Source organism: Megascapheus bottae, chromosome 2, assembly GCF_031878675.1.
Source record: "Megascapheus bottae isolate mThoBot1 chromosome 2, mThoBot2.hap1, whole genome shotgun sequence".
Lineage (NCBI taxonomy): Eukaryota > Metazoa > Chordata > Mammalia > Rodentia > Geomyidae > Megascapheus > Megascapheus bottae.
The window spans coordinates 32,249,394-32,255,393 of record NC_143510.1 but is presented as its reverse complement, the minus strand read 5'-3'; positions in this window follow the sequence as shown (position 1 = coordinate 32,255,393).

Here is a 6,000-nt window from a genome sequence, read left to right as displayed (position 1 = left end):
TCTGGCTTGTTGTTTGGGGCCCGTGATAATTTTGTATGAAAGTCTTTAAAGCTTTATCTTTCTGATGGTTATTATAGACCAGCTTTCTCCAATTATCCGGAAAGAGTGTTAAATTATCTGAGAAAATTTTTGACAACATTTTTGGGGTCAAATGTTCACAAGGAAGAAGAACTTTACTAGGAAACTGACTTAGAGGAAACTAGTTATTGCAAGAAGATTTATTACATGCTTACTGTGGTCTCCCATGCTAGGAAATAAAACATAATAAAGTCATACATTTAAATATATGTCCTTCCTGAAAATATGTGCATATGTTTCTACACATATTTGCACATAGGTCATTATGAATGTATGTGTATATATATGCTTTTTGTTTTGTTTTGTTTTTGTAGGTCGTGGGGCTTGAACTCTGGGCCTGGGCACTGTCCCTGAGCTCTTTAGCGCAAGGCTACCACCCTACTTGTTGAGCTACAGTGTCACTTCCAGCTGGCTTTGAACTGTAACCCTCAGATCTGAGCCTCCTGAGTAGCTAGGATTACAGGCATGAGCCACCATGCCTGGATAGGCTTTGTTTTTTTAAAAAAACACAAATAACAATAAACCTTACATGCTCTTTTTCATTTAACAATAGGTCTATAACAAATTTTGGTGTCAGTATCTTCTTGCTTTATTCACTTATTTATTTCATGATTTTTGCTGGATAACTGGAGATTTGATTTATCTGCCTAGGCTGGCTTCAAATACAGATTCAAATCTCAGATCTCAGTCTCATGAGTAGTAGTGATTAGTCATGAGCCAGTAGAGCTTGGCCCATAAATATTATTAATTAAAAAATTTCAGAAGACCTTTGTGTATTGGCACCATAATTTATTTTCATCACTCTTCTCTTTTATGGTCATTTCTGGTGTTTTAGGTGTCTACTTATTGCAAATGGTGGATCTGTAGGCACTTCTGCCTATGTAGAAGTCTATAGGACAAATTCCTAAATGTAGAATTGTCCAATCAGAGTATGTACATTTTAATTAGCTAAATACTAGTTAAAGGGAATTTTTTTTCAAAGAATATTGGCTAATTTTATATTATTCTCTATCGGGGCTTAAACTCCAGGCCTCACACTTACTTTGTGTGCTTGCTACAGCTAGAGCCACTTGAGTCACACCTCCAGTCCATTATTTTGCTTAACATTGGGAATAGAGTCTTGACAACTTTCCTACCTGGGGTGGCTTTGCATGGAGATCCTCTAGGTCTCAACTACCTGAGTAGCTAGGATGACAGACATGAGCTAACAAAGTCTCACTAGAAAACCATCTAATTTTAAATGGCTAAACACTCAACTCCAACAAAAGTTTTGGAAAGCCATTTAAAACTAAATTTCTCCTGATAGGGTCTCTATGAATACACAATTTACCATCCATATAGAGTCATGGAACCATGTGCTATTCACAGTCAGCTGCAGATTATGCATGTAGCTGCACAATTCAGGTAGATCAGGCTATAACTTTGTTCTGCTCTGAGGTTGGATGGAGTCAAGGCTGGGATTTGGAAAACCAATCTGTCCTGAGTTTTTTCATCTCCTGTCTGGGTCTTGATTTTTGCATGTATAAAGCTAAAGCATTAGGTAAAGTAGGGGATAAAACTCTTGTTCTCATCATACCCTACAGAAATCTTTCTTCTTGGAATTCATGAATTCAGTGTGTCAGAAAGTATATTCTTTCCCCACTACCTCCACCTCACTGTAAAGTATTCCAGACCACCATTAATTCTGGCTCAGTCAGTTTCTCTCAACTCCTATCTGACCTTTCCACTTCTACCTTGTTCCTCTAACGCATCCACCATGCAGCAACCAGATACAAAGACATAGTTCTATGAAATATTGAGCAGACACAGAATATTGATAAAAAATAGATAAGGCATAAACAATAGTCATGTACTATACTCTTGTCAGCCTACCACCTGGCTTTAGTGAAAAGAATAGTTGGATTGCATCCTCTTCCCTCCCTTAGGGCACCACTCTCTTAAATTATGTGTTTATTATGTCGTTGCCTTAATTGGAAGTATTTGCTTAATTTGGAAGTATTGTTCCTAATATAATTCTATTTCTGTGTGTGTGTGTGTGTTTTGAGACACAAGTGTCAGAGTTCCTCTGAAGCATGTACCCAGGGGTGGGTTTGGTGCATAATAACTAATCTTCATAGCTTGACTGGATTGAGAGATACCTAAAGGATTAAGAAGGAATACCTCTAGGTGTGTCTGTATAGCTTTTCCAGGGAAGATTAGATCGTGAGGGCTATGACCTAATGAGTAGATTAGTTCATACTATAATGGTATTATTTTGGGGTGGTGAAAGGTAGGTTGGATCACTGGAGAGTGTCCTTAGGGGCTATATCTTGCCCTGGTCTCTTCCTATATTTCTTTTACTTTCTGGAAGCCATGTTGTGAATTATTCTATTCAACTACACCTGCACTGTTATGATAAACTGATATTTCTGATGCTGGGCCAAAATCTTTCTTCAAGTTGTTTTTTGTCTGGCTTTTGTTTGCCTCCAGTACCAAGAGTGGTTCTCTTGGTGTGGTACTCTTGCTGTGACTTAGCTTGACTATGTGTTGGCTATGCCTTGGGGTCTAGTTTGTGGGAGCGATTTAAAAGTTTGGAAGGTAGATGGGCCTTGAAGAGCTGTAAGCTGAACTTGATGGATGGTTGTGGTAGAAGCTCAAAAGACTAAAGTGTGGCTAGACATGTGGACATCAGTTTCAGATGGCCACAGGGACTCTATTGGGAATTAGACTATAGGCCATGCATATTATCTATCAAAGAGTATGCCCACAGTTTTGCTCATGTTCTGAGACTTGGAATGAGGCTTCATTTGAAGGAGACAGAGCCATTAATTTGGTGGAGGAAATTTTAAGACAGAACTTTGCTTAGGCTATGATGTGGATACTGCTGGTAGCTTTAGAACAAAGAGGTGAATATCTTGCAGTTTGTCCAGAAAATCCTTGCAAAGGTAGGGCTAAGGGAGATACAATTTCTAAAGAGATTAGTTCCATTAAAAATAAGCCAATTACTTTGTATTAGGACAACCAGAACGATACATTAAGTACTTTGTCAGGAACTGGCCAAATCCCAAGATGTCAGTCATAAAGATATAAAGGTAAACTCCTTTGCAAGTCCTCCTCCTTGAAAAGAGGGAGTTCTGCAATGCTCTGTTCACATAAGCCACCTCCAAATTGTTTCCCCAGGATTCCCTTCACCACATTCAGTCATCCTGGCACTTAGGGGCTACTATGAAAGTGGCTCAAAGTGGGGAGTCTAGCCACTACTTGAGTTAGCAGCAGGCATGGCATCATCCACTTGAAACTGTTTGATTGATTGATTGATTGATTTTTGCCAATCCTGGTTCTTGAACTCAGGGTCTGAGCACTGTCTTTGGGCTTTCCTCAAAGCTAGCGCTCTACCCCTTGAGCCAAAGCACCAGTTTTGGCTTTTTCTATGTATGTGGTACCGAGGAATTGAACGTGGGTTTTCGTTCATGCTAGGTAAGTACTCTGCCACTAGGCCAAACTCGAGGCCCAATACTAATTTCTTTTCTTTTCTTTTGTTTTTTGTTTCTGTCATGGGACTTGAACTCTGGGCCTAGGCGTTGTCCCTGAGCTCTTCAACTCAAGGGTACCACCCTACCCTTGAAGCACAGCGCCACTTGAGCTTTTTACAAAAATATGTATTTTTATTTCTTTCTACATACACCACAGTTATTATTATTATTATTATTATTATTATTATTATTATTATTTTGCCAGTCCTTGGGCTTGGACTCTGCCTGGGCACTATCCCTGAGCTTCTTTTGCTCAAGCCTAGCACTCTACCACTAGAGATATAGTGTTCTACTTCTGTCTTTTTCTGTTTATGAGGTATTGAGGAATCAATCCCAGGGCTTCATGCATGCTAAGCAAGCACTCTACCACTAAGCTACATTACCAGCCCTGAAGCTGGTTTTTTAGACATGTAAAACGCCAGAGTTACAAGGTCATCAAAGCTTCTATTCAGAATTCAGGAGGCCAGTTAATACATGGCAGAGTCAGGATCCCTTGAGAGAATGATGTTGTAGATGCCAGGAGTGTGGACTGTCTAGCTGAGGAAAACCACAGGCAGTGCATGGAACCAGAGGCAAGGGCATAGCAGCAGGGCTGCTATCAACTGGGTGCCCGTTGCTCACGCCTATAGTCCTAACTACTCAGGAGATTGAGATCTGAGGATCAAGGTTCAAAGCCAGACCAGGCAAGAAAGTCTGTGAGACTCTTATCTCTAATTAACCACCAGAAAACCAGAAGTAGCACTGTGGCTCAAGTGGTAGGGCACTTAGCCTTGAGCTGAAGAGTTCAGGGATTGTGCTCAGGCCCAGAGTTCAAGACCCACCACCGACTGTGTTGTCATCATACCATTCATCTGGAATGACAGACAAGGATCTGTAGGATTTAGGGTTTATTCTTATTTGTCTTTCTGGGGTCTGTTCCTCTCTTGGAATGGAAATATGTACCCTATGCCATTGTGTCTTGGAAGCAGAGAACATGAATTCTTTTAAAAAATATTTTACAGGGACTTAAAACTAAGAGATTGCTTTGAGACTCCGAGGAGTCTTTAAACTTTTATTTTGAGTAATGCAGGAACTGTTAAGACTATGGGGACTCATGGGGATGAATTGAATGCCTGTTGTATTACAAGATAGCTATGAGTCCTTAGGGTCTACAGGCAAATGTTAAAGTGATGTGTTTGGGTGTCAGGTTGACAAGGGAATGGTTGTGATGGTTAATCTTCATTGTTGGCTGGATTGAGAGTTGCCTAGGGGATTAGAAAAGCACATTTCTGGGAACATCTTGGGGTTTCCAAAGATAATTAGACATAAAGACTGTGACCTAAGAAATAGATTAACCTCTTGGTAGATTAATCTCTTGGGAGCTATGTAGGAGCTTGGTCCTTATCGGAGGAAGTAGGTCAGTGGGGTATGTCCTTGGGGGAGATATCTTTTCCTGGCATCTTCCTTTTTCTCTCTCTTTGCTTCTTGTCTGCCATGAGTGAGTAGCTCTCCTCTGTCAAATGATTCTGTGCCATTCCAGTCAAAAGACCAGCACCACGGTTCCAAGTGGCCCTAGACTGGTTCTTCTAATACTGTGAGCCAAAGTAAATCTTTCCTGCTTTGTTTGCTCTTTAATTTTTCCTATGCATGTGGTACCAAGGAATTGAACCCAGGCCTTCGTGCATGCTAGGCAAGCACTCTACCACTAGGCAAACTCCCAGCCCTTGCTTTAAGTTTTCTGTGTCGGATTGTTTTTGCCATGGTGATGAGGAAAGTGAGTGTACCTGTGACTTTACAGAATACGCAGGCATACCATTCATAAATCTACTAGTAGGTCAGATTTTTTTTGTTCCTCCTCCTTATCCACATTATTTTGTCATACCTTTGTTCAGTCCTTTGAATATGTGGTCCCTCCCATCTGGAATGGCATTTCCTCACCTCTTCTAGCACCGGATTCCCGTCTCCAGTCTCCTCCACCTCATTGCGGACATCCAGATTTACTTATGAATGTTTTGATTTTTTTCCTGTGCTCATGGGAAATGGATTCTTTCAGGCCTTCATGATAGCACACTGCCTGAGAGCAAAGCAGATGGAAGGCTGGATAGACCAGCTACACTGCTGGGCAGGGATAGCATGTTCTTTCTGAAAATTGAGGCTAAAGAGATACCCAGACTGGTTGCTATGTGAAATTCACCATGCAGACCCCAGAAGCAGAGTACTTCCTCACACTTCCTGTCATCACTTTGGAAGTGGGAAGAGATGATGGGCTCCCATGTGCTGTGAAACACTTGCAGCAGGGACGTCCATGTGAGGTGTGTAAAAGGCTCTGGTAGGAGTCTCAGTTTGCTCACTGACCCACATGGATAAGGCACTTAGCATCCCTATGCCTCAGTTCCCTTATCTGTGTAATGGCACTGTCAAAAAAAAAAAA